This window comes from Parasteatoda tepidariorum, chromosome 11, assembly GCF_982258835.1.
Source record: "Parasteatoda tepidariorum strain Cologne lab strain chromosome 11, Ptep-v5.0, whole genome shotgun sequence".
Classification (NCBI taxonomy): domain Eukaryota; kingdom Metazoa; phylum Arthropoda; class Arachnida; order Araneae; family Theridiidae; genus Parasteatoda; species Parasteatoda tepidariorum.
Window position 1 is genome coordinate 49,330,228 of NC_141765.1, and position 19,098 is coordinate 49,349,325.

Genomic DNA, 19,098 nt, shown 5'->3' on the forward strand with positions numbered 1-19,098 from the left:
AGATCAAATGATTCTAAACAAATGGTGCAAAGGATTTTGTAAATAGCAGGCATTATTTTAACTACCAAGAGAAGTAAAGTTATGTATTATTACTGCCAAGACTAGGGCAAGCAAACACCAGTATTTCCAAAGAATCCATTGCTGCTGTTCGCATATTGATTCATGTTAATTTAAAAGTTACATTTCGTGATATCTGAGCTGCACTTGTTTGAGTAAAGAACTGGCCTAATCAGCTATTTCACTAAGAGTTGCACTACTGTAAGATGTTTTGTTTTCAACTCATCCGGAACAGAGCCACTAAATCAAACAGGTCTTTGATACAACTTTAAATTCACTTTAAATGCTCTCATGCTAACTCATTAATTCGTTAATTCTGCAGTATATAATGTAAAAAATTCCGGAAAAAATTATAGTACGGTCACTTTGAGAGCATTATCCGCAAAATCAATTTTACTGTAAAATTCACATTTAACCGTAAACTGTTTACCGCTATTTTTGCAGTAATCTTTATTTAATTCGAGTGATCCAGTGATTTTACGGTAGTTATTACTGAAAAATAAATACGGTATATCAGATTTTTGTTCCGTAAGATATTCCGATAAAAATGGATTTTACGGTAAAAAAATACCGGCAGCCTGAGTGCCGGTACTTTTCACCGGAGGTTTTTACAGTGTACTTCTCCTACCTTTCTTTATGACTCTGAATAGAGGTACTGTTATGATTATATGTGTTTTTGGCACGATCGCTTATGCCAAGCTTCATATTCTTCTGTTAGAAAAATTATGGCACTTACAGCAGTTTTAATAGTATCCTATAAACAACTTTTTTAAAACACAATTACGCATATATTGATAATACTTGAGTGGGACTCTTTAAGAGTTTTTTTTTTGTTTTAAATTATATTTAAATTAATCAAACATTTAAAAGCACTGGTTTTGAAGAATTGTTTTAAAACAGGCTTATTCGATATTATACATGCTATAAAATTTCGGTTTGATTTAAAAATTATACTATACAATAAGCTTTTTTTTTCCTTTAAAATATCTGATTTCAACAGTATATTGTAGAAAAAAAGCATTAAGCAGAAAATAATGAAAAATTGAAACATATTTTATAATCGTATTGTATCTACTTATTTCATAGAAAATAAGTCTTAAAAATAATAAATTTAAAGGGACTATTTTGAATTAAGAATCATTGTTGTCAACAGTATTTTGCTGAAAATATAAATATTAAGTAGAAAATAATGCTAAAACATAACTTGCTATATTATATCTATTTTAATCACAGAAAATAAGTTTTAAAAATAATTATTTTGATTAGAGTATTTTAAGTTAATAATTTCTTATTTTCACAGTACTTTGCTGGAATAATAGAAATAATAAGTTAAAATATAACTAATAATTCTTTTATATCTATATTTGTCATGGAAAATAAATTTAAAAAATATTTACTTTGAAAAGTTCTGTGCATGGTTCAGCTTTCCTTTAGTTTTTTAAAGTATGATATATGTATTCTAAATTAAAACTAAGAATTCATCTCATCTGTATAATTTTAAAAACTTCCGAAATAAATTTTCGTGGGCAACTAATGTTAACATAATTTTTTTTTCTTAATTAAAGAGATTTTTTTTTCTATTTTCAGAAAAAATGGCCAAAATGTTATTAATTAGAAATCGTCTCATGTGAATTTAATCATGAAAAGTCTAGTTTTTAAAAACATGAAAACTTTGATTTCAATCCCGTAAGATCTGTAGAATCCTTATTAACTATAAATCCAGTGGGGAATTTTCATTTCCGCCATAAATGGCCCTAACTTATTTTATGGGACGCAAGTGCTGAATGGCAGCAATATCCTCAAAATGGTGCAAATGAGCATTTTAGCTTTCTTGGGTAATTTACTTTTCAATCCACCAAGCTCAAAGACTCAGCCAAAAAAAGAAAAGAATAAAACAAAATAATGGCAAAGAAAAGCCAAACTATAACACCTACTTGCCTTTGGGTTTAATGTGAATGATTTGGCAGTAATCGAAAATTATGTTCCTCTAGTCTTATGTAACAATCCTTCAATCTTCTAATTAGAGCCGGGGGCTAGCAATTTATCTGTAATGACATATAGTGGAACAATTTCATTCGGTAGTATTCAGTTGGTTCTTGAGATAACAAAACTCTTAAAGATTTTCATAATATTATTGATAATAATACAATTAGGAATGTGTAGATTATAAAACTAAAACTAAATCAGTACAATTTAGTAGAAGATGAAATAGCTCTGAAGATATATTTTAATACATATTTATTTTAATGTGAAGAACCTTAAAATCACTACATAAAAATATAATGAAATATTTTAAGAGAATTTATTGATTAAGAATATGTCAAAGTATAATATGATAATTAGATGATGAATTTATTCTGTAGATAGTTTTTCTTTCTTGAAAACTTCACTAAAATAAAGCAAAAAAGTTTTTTTCTTTGGGCTTTTCGAAAAAAAATCGATTTTAAAATTGCTTGCTTTAAAACTATTATATAAATGTATTAGTATCACTAGTTTAATAGCTATTTGAATCAACCTATGAACCCGATCAATAATAATAATAATAATATATATATATATATATATATATATATATATATATATATATGCTTTAAATATACTAATAATGAAATTACAAATGGTGTAAGGTATTTGCAATAAAACCAATGATTTGCAGATCTACTTAAGCGTACGTATAGATCATAGAAATTAAAGTGAAGCATAAATTTACATGGTATGTTATGAAATTTTGATAATAAGATTTATTTATGTTTTTGATATCTTGCAATTTTCTTCGAACTCTTCTGTATAATCTTGTTCAATATCAAAAATCAGAGCTACGTGCTTATATACTTAGAATAAAAAAAACGTAGTAAGAGAAATCGAAGCTTCCTTTATTTATCCTGTACATTCTAAGATAATAGAGTCTTCTGCATAAGAAAACTCGAAGAGTTTTGCATCCTACATCCTATTCGCTTGCCTGAATAGAAGGAAAAATGTTTTTCCCTTTTACCGTTTTATGTCATTAGTAAAGAAAATATATTCCCATTAAATAAATGGAAAATTCCCGTTACAAAATAAAAAAAAGTTGAAATAATAAACATTATGGCTACCAAATGCGCAGCGCTTTTTTCCGTTGTATTTATTTTATTGCTTTTATTTTACTTTTTTTTTCCTTTTAAACTTAGGATGTTTCTGCAAATGGGTAAATATCAGCTAGGCTCCACTTCTTCGTCCGCCATTATTAATTCTTTTTTTTAGTTTGATCAATATTTATAAAAACTTCAGTATTGCCTTAGTTTAATTAAATGGGCACCGCAATGTTAATTGAAACATTTTCCCTCCTGTCTCCTGTTAATGAACAAAATGACTGCCGATAAAAGAACAAACTTTGGTAAATATTTTAATTTCATAATTCCTATTTTTGTCCGGATCTTTTAGTTTATTCTCGTATTAGAAGATTAATTTAAATTGACCGGATTTATTTAATTAAAGAAAATGCAGTTAAAATCATTAATCCATTTATATCCGTGTCGTTTAATTAATTTTACTAATAATTTGCAAATTGCATGTGCTTATCTGATACAGCTACTACGACCTTGGAACTATTATAACCGAATTTCTTTACCGTTTGCTTTTTATATCGACAATTTTTCATTATCATGTGACTAAACTGGGGTTGCTTATTTTTAAGATAAATCAATTACTTTTGCAAAGTTCATAATTAGCAATTCAAAGCTGACAATCAAAGCTTCTGAATATTAGAAAAGTGAATATAAATTTATTAACATCATTTCTTTTCCTTTTAATAAATATCCATATCTTCAAATTTGTAATTAAGACTATCAAAAAAAGATAAGTAGTAGCTGTATTTGATAAGCTAATATAGTATTTTGTTATGTATATAGACTATTTAGTTATGTATATATACTGTTTTGCGTTTTAAGTTCACTTTTATTAAAAATAAACAGTTTATAGTTTTATTTTGTTTTACCTAATCTTGAAGCCATTGTTTAACCTAATCTTTAATTGCTTTTATGAGATAAGATTTAAACTGGATAAAATTAAACTTACAAGACAACTGAATGGTTCAAATTCTGATATAAAATATAATTGTTCATTTGATGATTTGCTTAATATTTTTTAAACATCGACTTCATTAGTTAGATTTATATTTAAGCTCAATTTTTCCTCAAAGTGAATTAATGTTTAATGTTCAGTTATACAAATGAAGCCAAATTCATTGAAGAGAATTAAATATTGCATGTGCTAAAGTTACGCCCAGCTCAACCACATACATGTGCAGCTTATAGGACAATATGCTTACACTAGAATATTAAAATGTTGTTTTTAGTTTAATAAATATTTTGAATAAACTAATGTATTCTAAAACATTTCCCGGATATAATTTCTTTAAAGAAATTACAAACTAATAATAAGATTTTGAGCTATAGAAATAAAATGGGTTATTCGTTCATGATTTATACTTATTAAAAAAATATATCGCTCTACATGTATAGAAGCAAAACTATATTAGCTATCTTATTTACTGAAGTAGTTTATTTAAAAATAGTTTATATTGCAAAAATATTTCGTATAAAAATTATGTTTAAAATAAAATGTTAAAAGTTTAATTTATTTATTTTTGATTTTAAAAACATTTGTATCAAGGCACAATTTAAATATGATTAAAATTCTATAATTTTATTTAAATTTTTAAAATATTTTAAGCATATACATAATTAAGTGTATTGATTTTTTTTGCTCTTACACACATATGCATAAGCTTTCTTTATATGGACATTATAGAGTTATTATTATACAATATATTTATATAGATAGGATTTCCTCCTATGCTAGAATTTTCTTAAAATGACTATTTTAGAAAAATAATAAAATGTTATTTAAAATTCATATTTTTAATGTGTAGCTTTTTTACATAAATTATTTATTTATGCTCGGTGCTAAGAGACCTATCTTAGTAACCACATTCTAAGTAATTTAACAGCTCTTTAGATGGCAAATTTTAAATGTAAAAATGTAAAAATGCAATATTTTTAAATGCTTTATTTTTTCTTAAGCATTTAATTACGCTTGTTTTATCACACAGTTTTCGTTTCGAAATTTAATTGTACTTGATATTTAACTGATAAATGAAAGATAATTTTAACTTTTATGCAGCTTGCTCGGAATAATTTAATTTTTCTTTTTCAATTACGTTAAGCTATGTTTGAAACTTAGATTATTAAAAGCTTATTGTCATGTTTAATAAGCATATAAAGGGCAAAATACATTCTGATAAAATTACTATACTGTGTGGTATTAGCATTTCTGGTGAAAAGAATCATAATTATGATTAATAAAGTCAAACTATGAGGTATTTAAACCATTCACTTTGTAATATTTCTGTCCAACTGGTAAGAGTTTACTGTAAATTCTGGTTTTCAAAATTATACTTCTTATTACCACATATTTAGTAAGAACCACAAGACTGAAAATTAAATTTAACCAAATGAATGATTTTTATTCTATTCTCTACGGTATCATGACAAAATCACCAAATTTTACATAATTTAGCAAATTTTATGACCCAATATAAAAACATATTTTATTGTTAATTTTACCAAAGCCCTTCGTTAAATTATCAAACGTTTTCATGTTCCCATATAGACAAAAGCACAGTAAGTTTTACCATATTACGGGAGTTTTGCCCATGTTTTTTTTCTTAGTGAAAGATCAATCATTAAATATCTTTTTATGTGATTATAGTAACCAAAATAAATTACTTCTACTGTCTTTAAATAGCAACATGTTCTTTATACTTCACTTGAACTTAATAGGTTAAGTAAAAATACGCTATTTTTCTTAAATGTTCGCACTGAAGCCGACAATGAAACCTTTCAGTAGTAGTAGAGACATCACTTTCTGAAACTTCAATTTTCCCAAGAGCTCTTAAATTCAACTTGTAATTCAGCTTCAGGCCGCAGTCTGGCTATGAAAAAGTTCTTTTCTTTTGTTGGTTGCGCTTTTTCCCTATCTTAAAGGCAATTTGTCGCTCAGGGAGCTGCTTTATTTAGACTCCCAATGTTGAGTTTTCCCAGTTAATGTTATTGGCTCCTAACCAAACAATAGGTATACTTAAGTGGGATACCAGATACAAATGTATTCTTAAACTGTTTACCTGATAGCGCACCTTCAGGATTTGAGATTGCGTTTCCTTACATTGCCTTCTTTTTTTTACCCCTTTTTTTAAATGGAATACTTGTTTCTATACATGTTAGCCCTTTAGGTTTGTTTTTATTAGATTTTATGATGCAGCGGATATTATAAATAAAAACTAATGTTTAAGACTAGCAGCATTCAGCAAAAATGTTTTTAGAGAGAGCTTTTATTTATACATTTATATTTGACTTTGTCTCAAGAAGATTTCTTTTTAAAAAATGTATACATTACATTAAAATTTATGCAACCATATAAATGAACTTACGTGGTTTTTGTTTTTTTGGTAAACGTTTAACTAAAACATACACTGGTGTTTAGAAATAATTAGGCATACTTTTACACTGGATTCGTTCGTAAAAATATGCTTAACTTATACTTAACTTAACTTATAATATGCTGCACCAGCGTAAAATACGAAAATAAAACTATTATGTATGCAAAAAAAAATATTTATTTAAAGTACAGACACTTAAATGCACTATTCACATTGGAGAATAGAAAAACAATTAAACATGGATAAAAATGAGTTATTTAAACTATTGGCTGGAAGTTTAAAAAGCACATTAAAAATAAAGCAATAGTTGGTATAAAGCATTTCTCTATTTGTAATTGAACATAGAAACTGATAAGCAAGCAAATCCTTACATTTTAAATTGCGAAATTGAAGCGTGTTTGAAATATCAATAAACCGATTATTATTTTGTTTAAAAAATGGAGAGATTACTATAATTCTATAATGTTTGGGTATCAATCTATATTGCAACAATGTAAAACACGTTATAAAATGCTGCAACAGAAATATTCTGACTGGATTTTTGACATAAATTACGAGAATACGCTGAAAGAGATAACTTTTAATTTTGCAATAAGGCTATCCTATAAAGATGCAATTTTAGACGGTTGTTTAAATAAATGCAAATTTTAAAAAACCTGTATCATCACATTAGGGCAGAAACCAAACTTCTCATCACATTGGTGAAGAAATAGGTTTCACTTAGACAACCTAGATTTTACTCAGAGTTAAACTGTTAAACCTTCATAAGTGCTAAAGGCGCTTGCACTTTGCATTATTCTTTGGTTTTAGAGAGAAGTTGAGTAAAAAGTAGTTCAATGTTAAATGTTCAAAAGTGTTAAAGGTGCTTACACTTCACATTATACTTTGGCTCTAGAGAGAAGTGGAAGTTGAGTAAAAAATAGTTAGATGTTAAATATTCATAAGTGTTAAGGACGCTTACACTTTACATTATACTTTGGCTCTAGAGAGAAGTGGAAGTTGAATTAAAAGTAGTTGGATGATAAATAATCATAAGTGTTAAAGACGCTTACACTTTACATTACCCTTTGGCCTTAGGGAGAAGTGGAAGTTGAGTAATAAAGTACGGAACGTAAATGTTGATTTCTAGAAAAATAATTGACACATTTCACTTTATTTACATTTTACGATGAATCAAGCAAAGCCAAATTCAACATTATAGGACTTGCAGTTTAGAAGTAATAATGTATAGATAGTACAGTGTTTAACATGCACCATTTTACTTACATGGCATTGCTATTTAAACAAGCAAAACATGATTCCCTGCTTATTTTTACGCTGAATAAAATAAGAGCACAAAATGAATTAAATTATCATTTGCACAGAAGTTACAATGGAGTTTGCGCTTTAAAAGTAAGCCATTTCTCCCTGCTATCTGGTTGCTTACCAGATTAGTGAGGCATTATTTTCTATTATTTTTTCACGCAGAATTTAATGTGCACAAACGTTAGTCGATTGGACAAAAAAGGCTAATTTTTTATGCAAAAATTTGGCTTCAAATTGAGAAATTTTTATGTTATATTTTGTTTTACTCTGTGAAATTTATGCTTCGCGTATTTAAAATTTCCAATTTATCTTCACCATCTATATTTTGTGTTTCATTTTTAAAGTAAACGTTTACGTTTACAATTAATTATTTAAAATAACCTACCTTTAGGAATTCTCATTTTGCTTCTGCAACTGTTATCGAAACTAAACCCCATTATTACGTTATCCCTTTAAAACAGTCGCTTTTATGAACAGTATACTAAAATTTATTAAAAACATACATTTAAGAACCTTAAATAGTATTAAGCTTACGTATTAAAAATCTAAGCTTACTGTATCAGTAATCTCTCTATTTCAAAACATATTTTCTTGATGCATTCAGGAATATTTTTATAAAAATAAAACGATGAAAAAAGGATTTTCTCCTGTTTTATAATAATATGTCGTCAAATCGTCGAATATATTTATTTTATATTTTTTTGGATTTATAATCCTTTTGTTTAAAGAGCGTTCATGAGATAAGACACGACATAACAGCATAAAAGGAAATTTTAAACCTCTGAATTGGACAAAAACGAAAATAAAAGATGTTTAAAAAAAATGAGTTTTGGAATAAAATCATTGAGAAAAATTCAACAGTATTTTGTGCTGAAAATGTCACAGGATGACACAGTGCACTTTTAGACCATAACCACATTTCAAAAAAACCTATTTTAAACGAGACAAGAGCGAGGGATATACTTCGTTACTAAAAACGTTCTGATTTACATTTTTCGTCCCTTGCGTTCTCTTCTTTATTGCAACGTAAAATTTTTCTATTTATTTTTTTTATGCTTAAAGAGAAGAAATTTTCATATTTTTATCATTTTATATCGATATTTTTATTTTATCCCTTGCGTTTGATTATGTTTTGCAAATCACACTTTCTAAAATAAATATTCCCAACTCATTATGTTTTGAAACATGTATAATTTACCTAAGGGAAAAATGCGCAATTCTTTTGTTCAATAATCTAAGTTATTTGACAAATACGTATTTTTTTGCTTTGGGGAAAAATATAAAATTATTTATTTATTTTAAGTAATTAGAAAAGAAATATTTCAGAGACTGTTTTTTAGGGCACATTACTAAAATTGTAATCCGATTATTTTAAATCGATTTCAATGATCAATTTGTAGTAATATTACTCCAAAAATATCACGAACTACCTAAAACGTAAAAATATACAGATTCTTAGAAACCAAAATTCCTTAAGCAGCAAAGAGATGAAGTACACCTCTTCACTTAGCATATCTATTCACTGCTAAAGTGTTGCCAGACTAAAATTTTCCAACTGAAATTTGCTGTACTGAAACAGGTTCATATAAAACAAATAAAATTACCTTGTAACTTTGCTTCGCGTAACACAACAAATTGAATTCAAATGGCATGGAGTAGTTCTTACAGAATTGGGCTAAAAATCAATTGAGAAGCGATGATGCTTATTTTCAACAGCAAATCAGTGACAAATCGGAATTTCCGGTGGGATATAAAATATTGGCTTATCTCGTTCACTTACAGTGTTTTCTGTCTTTGGATTTTGGTAGAAAAAAAAATGCAAATTACAATCGCCCATGTCCAAGCGCACTAGAAATGCCCAATAGAAATGAAGTCTCTTAAATATCAAGAAATCACCGACCACAGGAGCTCTATGCAGCTTTCAGATTAAATCAGGGAAAACTCGGCAAGTACATTGAGTAATGTCTGCACATCCTACATGATTTTGAAATAAGCACTGTAACTAATCAAATATTAAGAGTGTGGTCTTGAGAACCTACATTCGCCCTTATACGGATGTAGTTATCTCTGGTTTTATTTTAATGAATGACGATGTTCAATTATGCAGAGCTCATCTTGCTGATAGTTTTAAGGAACGTCAGATTATTCTCCGGACGCAATAGTCAGCAAGGGTTTATAAAATAATCTTTTCAGAACAATATATCTGGGTTACTTAGGGCAGCACCTCTTAGAAGAGAGAAGGCCCCAGCACAGATCAATTTAGTAGTCTGATGTAACGAACATAAACTGTGAAGTGGAGGAAATAAGGAAGATGTCACAACGCTCTGGCTAATAATTTGCTCTGAGGGGGGAAAATAAGACAGATTCCATTCCGTTTGGACTACTAAAGGATCAAATTTCTTGTTTATGGTAACCCGTTGTGAGGTCTTATCAAGGAGGTATTGCTTAGGGGAGGTTAAACGTAATTTGCAATCTTCATTAAACAAAGCCTGTACACAGATTTTTCGAATGAGATAGGCCTATTGCTACAGATCTAGGTATCCTGCTTGCATATTATTGAAAAACAGATTAACAAGATATCATTTTCTATTACTATTAGTTAATCTATTGTTTTCTTCGATTCTATTGCCACTGTTTTACATTTTCCGACTTCCATTATATTTTATTTGGATTACATTATATTTGTTTAAAATTTATTTTCTACGTATAATAGCTTAACACTTTTAACTCAAACATTTTCTTAATCAATCCAGTGGTTCTGAAAATATTCGAATAAATTTCAAAACTCTCTTAATTATGAAAGCCAGTGTAGAATAAATTGGTTGAGCGAAACTTTAAATTTGCTTAAAACTTCCATTTTTGTGTTATGTTTCATGTATGCTTTTTCTAAACGTTTTTTTTTCAATCCTTTCTCTTTAAATCCAGCTTCCTTTTTTTTAAAAAAAAGGTCCATTTTATCATAATATAAAAAAAATATTAGCATTAGTAATTCAGTGTCAGAATTTATCTTTCAGAATGTAGTTCGGTCTGCCATAATATATTAAAAACATTAATATTTGTATTTGGTTCTGAAGTTACAGGATGGTGTATTTTCAAAGAGGAAGTGGTAGGTAATAGAGAGAAATATCCACTTAATAAACAAATATGTGCTACTAATTGTAATATATCTTTTACTTCCACATGTTTTTCACTTTTTATGGCTGGTCATCAATATGTTAAGACAATTTTTTCAATAAATGTGTTGCGTCTTTTTTCTAGGAGGTTGTCAATAAAAAAAACTGACAGTAAAGAAGGATTAGTTGTATTTTTACGGTTATTTCTAGGAAAATTCTTTTGCTCTTTTGCTATGCAGATAAATTATCATGAATTTTACCAAATTTATTTATTAATCATTGAATTTCAGATTCTTGTATCCTAGATAAATTTAGAATCATTTAAAAATATTTTGAATGGAAGGAAAATAATTATCTATTTTCTGTGCACTAATGTATCTCAGAATTCATTTATTTCAATAACAGTGTATTAAAAGTTAAATTTAAGTGGTGTGCATAACTTTAAAACAAAAATTAAAGTAATTTAATTCATGTATCATTTGAAATTCCACGTGCGTGATCAAATTTTAAATATTTCAAAGCAGACGGAACTGATAAATTCCTTGAAAAGAGTTATTAACTTTAATAGTTTTAATACAGTACTTAATCTTAATGAAATCCTAAATTGTAATACTTTAAATTACCTTGTTATTGTTGAATATAAATCAAGAGTTTCAAATGTTACTTTCGAAAGCATTAGGGTTTTCTGGGATATGTTTTGTTTGCATTTTATTTTATTCTATTCCCAAAAGGGACTTAAAAATACTCTTGCTTAGCTTTGTTTACACATGTCTAGCTTCGATACATTTAAGTATTACCTTATAATCCTAACAAGAAAACCGAACAAAGTTCAATATTTTTAAGTACCAGAAATAAGCCTGTGTAAGCTAAAATGTAATCCGTCAATGCACTAAAAGCTTCATAAAATTGTAGTCCCTGGGTAATCCGATAAAGATAATGCCCAAACATATTTTTCTTTTGTTAAATATTTGAAGTTAGATTAAATGCTACATATTTCTAAAAAGAATAATATTGTCAAAATGGTCTTAAAAGCAGCTTTTTCTGAATAATTACCAGTTTTTCGTTGGATGTAATTTTTAAATCACATTCTTTTAAATCACTTTACACCATAGGATGTTCCATAAAAATTATTAATTCATAAGTTGGGAATTCTCTGGAAAATTAAACTGACAAATTTATCGAAAATGTTGCAAATTAATATCTTAGTAAAATTAACCAATAGATTTAATAAGGATAATGCCCAAATGTTCTTTTGGTAAATATTTGAAGTTAGATTAAATGTTTTTCATTTCGAGCAAGAATAACATTCTCCAAAAGGTGATTAAAACAACTTTTTCTAATACCTATTTATAAACTGAAATTTTTTAACAACTGCCAGTGTTCTGTTGCACATAATTTTTAAGCATTTTTTTAAAAAGTATTACTGCATAGTATGTCTATCAGGATCATACATTCTATATATTTGGTATTGTTTTGAGAATAAAACGGAAAAACTGACACTTAAGATAGCACATTAATATTTTAGTAAAAAATAACCAGAAGCGTTTATAAAAATGATACTCAAACATATTTTACTTTTGCTAAATATATGAAGTTAGATTAAATGCTATACATTTCAAGGAAGCATGCTCAAAATGGTCTTATGAGCAACTTCTCTGAAAAAGTATTATTTTTTAGCTGATAAGTTTACACATATTTAAATTATATTCTTTTAAAATGCATTACTACATAGTATGTTCCATAAAGATAATTAATTTATATATTTGAAATTCGTTTGAAAATAAAACTGAAAAATTGTTACTAAAGGCTGCAAATCAGTACTTTAGTGAAAATTAACCAGAAGTGTTTGTAATTGAATGGATAAAAAGAAACTGAAATTTTATAATAACAAAAAAAATCAGTTATAGGGGATTTAAATTTCATTTGGTATGAGCTACGCAGAGAAAAAATTCAGGTAAAATTACCGTATTATATGGTAATGACATTTCTGATAAAAAAAAAACATAATTCTGGTTTCATGAAATCAAAATACTATAGGGTATTTAAATCATTCCTTTGGTAATTTTTCCGTTTATATGGTAACTGTTTACAGGAAATTCTGGTTTTCAAAAATATAGCTCTTATTACCACGCATTTAGTTAAAAATACAAAAGAAAAGTAAATTTAACTGAGTAATTGATTTTAAGCCATGCTTTAAGGTATAAAAATAATACTACCAAACTTTACTAAATTTACCAACGTTAATCGCATATTATAAAAATTATATGTTATTGTTAATTTTACCAAAATATTTAACAAAGCGCTTAGGTAAATATTACCGAGCATTTTGGTGTTCCCATAGAGCCAGAAACATTGCAAATTTTACCATATTCTGGTAGTTTTGACCATACTTAGAGAAAATTAGGTTAGCCTGATTGGATGCTAATGTATGATTTGTCTACGACCTAGGATATTTCTGATTAGCACTGCGATCAGTGCTAGCTGGAAGCAGAACTCAAATCAACCAGCCATAACTGGAATGTCTGATTGATTTGTCATGGAAAGACTGAACATAAAATAATTTATTGTTTTTAAATGAGTGGTGCGATATATAATTTTCCATTACGAAAATAATTATTTGTTATAATTCTGTGAATGTAAATATATGTTTTTTTCTAAAAATGCACATTTTCTAGTTTCACATTGGCTTTCTTTTTCTATTTCAGAACTATTTTGTTTACATGAATATTTGATACATCCGTCATTCTCAAGCTTGAAAACTATTTCCTTATTGATGGCTCAGAACAAAACTTTAGAATAGCACTCAAAGATGTTTTTTATTCCAAAAGCTTCTAAATAGTGCAATGTTCCATTTTCAGTTCCATTTGTGGAAGCTGTAAGTTAATTTGAAAAATACGAATGATTTTATTTTGCTGATCAATTCATGTGAAGAGGAAGTGAACATAAAACCTTTCTTCGTCACTATCATTTCCAACAGAAACAGGAAAAATGATGGACTAAACAAGTAATGTGTCATATTTCCCATGTTTCATGAAGTATCAACTTATTAAAAGTTGATAATAAGAGGAATAAAAACCTTGGAAAGCTGAGGATAAATGACGTAATCTTGCGCTAAATTTCGCAAATACTACATAGATATTGTTGAAAATAGCATACAAGTTTCAATGCTATATTGGAGCATCACCTTCAATATTGGAACAAAAATATTAAACCGTCGATTATTAACTGATTCCGTTTTACAAAACAAATGAAACCACTGGTTTATTTTTTGACTTTTAACACCCACTTTGTAGTTGACTGAATCAGTTTTAATGTACTTCATACTACTTTATTATTTTATTATTATTTTTTTTCGAAATTTGTTCATTGAACAACTGTCGCATTGAAAATTGTATGCTGTTTTTAACTATTTCAACCTAATATTTGTGAACTTTGACGTCACTTTTTGTGTTTTATTATCATCAAAACTGTGTTTGCTAATAAAATAAAAGAATAATTCCGTTGATAAATGTTAAGCCTAAATCATGAATATTTAGGCGCGAAACCCAAAGAATTATTCTCAAGATATGTTTTCTTACAAAATGCGCTTGAAGCTTAGTTGGTTGAAAGGTGATATGAACAAAAATGTATTTTTTAAAGAGAAAATATGTATAGAAGGAATGTATGAGAATGATGAACATGTGAAAGTAAATATACAAAGTACGGTGTATAATACATTTATAAATGGTTTCTCTTTTAGAATGGAATCGCTGTTTGATGTAACTTTTAGAATGTTAATTTCAATACTATTTTGATCATTTTTCTACATTTAAGAGATATCATGTTCAACTAAAGTACAGTGTCATAAAAAATAAGACATTTTAGTTTTAAACTAGCTCAATCCATGATTAGTAATTAACTCGATTTCATATTTGCATAGAGATTGATCGATTTCCATATTTGGATAAAGATACACCTTTTTTTAAAAAGCTTTAAAAAGGAAAATAAAAGGAAAAGGAAAATAAAAATAAAAAAAGAAGGAAAATAAAAATAAAAATTTAAGGAAAGTTACGAAAACACAAAAATATAAAGCTTAAAAGTAACAATTTTTCCGATAAAACTATCTGAAAAATTGTAACTTTTCAGCTACTTTAATTAGTATTTTAAGTCAAAAAATAAACCAGTGGTTTTATTTGTTTTGTAAAAAAATGTAGATTGAGCTAGATTTAAAACCAAATGACCAATATAATTACTTTTATTATTTAATTTATAATATTAAGTAAATTAAAACTTTATTATATAGTAAGTTTTTCTGTGATATTGTTTATAAATTTTAATTAAGTTTAATATGCCCTCCACCATGTTGAAAACTTCATTTTATAATAAGTTGGTACATAAATTTATTTTCTTTATTAGTATAAGATGCATTATTTGTGTGCAATCTAATGCTGCTACTCGTTTATGTTATTGAATAAACTAACTGATTTTCCAAAAATAGCTGAAGAATTGATCATTACCTGGCAAGAGAATGTAGAGATCTTCAAAACATATAACTTAAATTTATTAAAAGGTGGAATACGACTAATACAATAAGGTGGTCGAAGTTCTATTTTTTTTCGTTCAATAGCACAGCCAAGTCTTGCAAAAAACACAGCTTTATAATACACAGAAATATACAGAATATACAGAACGCTTTCACAGGAATATACAGAATACTTTTTAAAAATCATATCCACTCTCTTTACTTTTGAAAATCTTCAATTATTAATTTATCAGGAAGATTAAGTATAATAAAGTGGCTACGCGCTGCAGTACGAGACCGCTTGCATCGCCATCTCGTAGAAAATTGTTATGATAAAAACCGATACGAGATAAGAGTAAATATAGATTTATACAGTAATATTGCTTCATCAATTTGTATTCAGAGACATTTTGTGAATATTAATGATAAGAAATAAGGCGTGCACTTCTTTGTTCACGATTTCTTTCAATTTGACTTCATAAAACTATTTTAAAAATAAATAAATAAATAAATATATAAAAATCTAATTATCCTAGTTAAAGCTAGGACGTTTCAACATCAAAGTTAAGGCAAATTGTAATAATTAGCTTATTTTTCTTATTCCGAAGATGGTTTCACCACGTGACTACGTCTCGTACACAAGGTCATGTGCACAAGATGTGCTCTAAATCGATAATGCTCAAGCTTTCCTATATAGCGTGCTGCTTTTGAGTCAGAAAAGCTACCACATTCTTTCCCCAAGAGGCGCTGTAAGCGATCTCATCTTGTGATGAATAGCCACTTTACTTTACCTAAACCCAACTTTTAAAACAATATCTAAGGCATTAAGACGTTAAGAGGTTTGTTACGAACTTTAGTGGGAACCTTATATACTCAAATGTTCTAATCACAGTATTCATTCTAAAAGATGAGTATTGGTTCGCATTTGAGAGCATAGGTAAGTTATATATAGTGGCTTATTTTCTATGCTAAGAGTTATTGGAACTTAGGCATCTAATGAGCTACTATGCTTTTCATTTCAAAAACAATATGTTTGTAAAACATTATATTTTCATTTTCAAAATCCACAAAGATTTCAATAAATTTGACGTAAGTTCTCATTATCGAAATATATCGATTCAAATCATATTGTAATTTTATACACTATGATATGATAATTTTTTATTTTAATTTTAGACAGTAAATTGATTTCCGTATCTCTTTATATTGATAATAATACTTTATCATGATATTTTATCGGAACAGTATTTACATATCTGTTTCAAAACATATCAATTAAGAGCAATTCATTTCGTGAAATTAGTAAAATTTAATTTGCTAATTTCACTAATCAAACTGTTTTTACATTGTTTAGTAAATTTTAATTTGCGAGGATTTTTTTCATGCTTATATTAAAAAAACAAGATTGATGCAAAACAATGGTTAAGTTAAACTGTAAATAAATTTAAAATTTAAATCATGCATAAACAATTTTATAGGTGTTCTATACTAAGTATGAAAAACTGTTGTTTTACAACATAATTATGATATTGTTACTTGTGATACATTTAAATATGTTGAATATTGTTAAAATTACTGTAAGTCTGTGCTTTGAACCTCAAATTTTTCTTATGAAAATTAACTTTAATATGTAAATAATTTATTAAGTTCCAATGTAATTCACATGTATTGTGAGCTTTGAAATGACAATGGAGTTATAAACATTTTTTAAGTTTATTACATGACTGAAAAAGATTTTGAAAAATGTATGAGAAACATAAAGTAAAATATGGTATTAAACCTTTGATAATTTTACATGATGTAATGGCATTTAGAAGAGGAAAATAGAAAATAAAATATTTGAAAATATCTTTTGATTCCGTTTTATTGAACCCACCATGTCGATATAACATGTGTTACCGAAGCAAGAAATCTAAATTAAACAAATTGTTATACACTTTATAAATTTTACATTGCTAAAAAACATTTAAATTTTACTTTATAAATTGCTAACAAAACAATAAATGTATGTAATGTGATTGGAAACTAAAGTAAAATTCATGCTTGAGTTAACCATGTTCAATTCAACTCAATTACTTTTGTAGCAAGTATATTATTTTAGTTCCAAAATAATGTAAATAAAGAACAGTTTATATAATTCCTCTATAAGAGCAAACTTATTCTCAATGTACTTTTACTATTATGTACATGTATATTATTATCCATAGTTCTTGATTGAAATTATGACCAGTAGATTTCTCCACTGATTACAAAGCTTGTGATTTGCATAATTAAGATCGAAACAGGAATAATTGAAGTAAAATCATTAGTATTGTCTATTTACAATGAGTTCAAAATATTATATTTCACTAGCAATATTCTTATTTTGAAAGTTCAATACAATTACGTTAAAGCTAATTGAATATTCCATATTTTAGATAATTTTGCTTACAATTTTTTTTAATATTAACTGAAAGTAAATTTTTTTTTCGGTTTAATTAGATCAATACACTTGTATTGATCTTATTCAGCCGAAGAAAGAAAGTTTACTTAGTTTACTCGTTTACAAACACGGGGGAAAAACTCTGGTAAAATTACCACTCTGTATAACAACGGTATTTTGGGTTAAGAAAAAAACAACATAATTTTCGTAATAAATAAAAATATATGGTATTTATAAGCCATTCATTTGATCATGTTTCCGTTCATGTGGTCATGGTTCAGTTGAAGTTCTGATTTAAAAAATATAGGTCTTATTACCAAACTATTAGTGTCCCACAGTGGACTGATCGTTAAGACACGGTTCCCAGCAGATCACCGAAGTCAAGCATCACTGACTGTGGTCAATGTGCGAGTGGGTGACCACTTGGATTAGTCTGCGTAGGGACCAAGTGTGTGCGGTATTGGTCTTCGTTAAACAGTTCTACCGTAAAGTGATCGCTTTCGCGTGCAGGTCGTCGGGCTACCGAAGCGAGGGTGCCATCCCCTCTGCAGAGGATCAAAATTGTGGGAACATGTCTTCGGATCATCCTCAGTTATGTTTCCCAGATCGTCGTCAATACCCCATTGTGCAGCTCTAGTGCGACGTAAATGAACTACAACAACAACAACAACCAAATTATTAGTAAAAAATGGAAAACTGAAAAGTAAATTTAACCTCACAAGGGGTTTTTATGTCTTGCTCTAAGGTATCATGATGTAAATACAAAATTTTGTCACATTACTACACTTCATCACATGTTATAATACTATATTTTATGGTTAATTTAATCAAAATTAATACCAAGGAGCATCTGTCAAAATTATTAATCTTTGTAGTGTTCCCATAGAACCACGGTAAATGTAATAATATTCTGGTACTTTTAACCTTACTTTATTTCTCAATGAGGAAATATAAATATCAAGAGATATTAATTATTTTTGATGTATAATCGTGTAAAATAAAACCTAGTTAAGGAAGCTACTGTTAGTGGGTTTTTGAAGAGAGAATACTATTTACTAGACATATAGAATTGGCCTTACTTATTTTATTGTAAACGCATAACCATTAAAAGATAGCTACTCTAAAATCCCTGATCTGTAAATGTTTGCTAAATCTACTATTTTAAATTAAAGCTCCACTTTTGTCATGAATCTTTAAATGAAGGCATAAATTATGTTCAATTAAG

General features: G+C 27.6%; 1 protein-coding gene across 2 annotated transcripts in view; it reads left to right on the top strand.

The window, feature by feature from the left end:
• The window catches only part of LOC107451042 (carbonic anhydrase-related protein 10-like), a 295,406-nt gene extending 280,437 nt beyond the window's left edge, over positions 1 to 14,969 (top strand). For both annotated transcript variants that reach the window (XM_071187499.2, XM_071187498.2), the window contains one exon: positions 13,656 to 14,969. The gene's annotated coding sequence lies outside the window, so the exon portion shown is untranslated. The remainder of the gene's footprint in view (positions 1 to 13,655) is intronic.
• The last annotated feature ends 4,129 nt before the right edge of the window (positions 14,970 to 19,098 follow it).